This window comes from Varanus komodoensis, unplaced genomic scaffold (assembly GCF_004798865.1).
Source record: "Varanus komodoensis strain SLA01 unplaced genomic scaffold, ASM479886v1 scaffold4, whole genome shotgun sequence".
In the NCBI taxonomy this organism is placed as follows: Eukaryota; Metazoa; Chordata; class Lepidosauria; order Squamata; family Varanidae; genus Varanus; species Varanus komodoensis.
The window spans coordinates 36,931,080-36,931,522 of record NW_025335941.1 but is presented as its reverse complement, the minus strand read 5'-3'; positions in this window follow the sequence as shown (position 1 = coordinate 36,931,522).

Genomic DNA, 443 nt, shown 5'->3' with positions numbered 1-443 from the left:
TTCTTCTTCTTCTTCTTCTTCTTCTTCTTCTTCTTCTTCTTCTTCTTGTGTTGCAAAGTTAGAAGCCTAGAAGAAGCAACATGCTGAAGGTTCATAAAATTATTTGTAGCCATTGTGGAGAATACAGAAAGTGCATAGAGAAGTTTCTCTCAACTGGCTGAGGAAGAATAGGTCTATCGATAGATGCTGTTCTTGAAAGGAGTTTGGAACCTCCATGGTTCAATGGAGACAAGATGCAGATGATAGAATTGCCTTTGAGGTCTGCATCTGATTGGTGACTGTGAAAAGCAGGATGCTGAACGAGCTGGACTTTTGGACCAATCCAGCAAGGCTCTCCCTAGCCCTAGCCCCTAGTTTATTGACAAGAGGGAGAAGAACTGGACAAATATGGACTGCCAGCAAAAATTAAACAGTCCTGGCAAAACAGTTCTTCCAGGTTTACT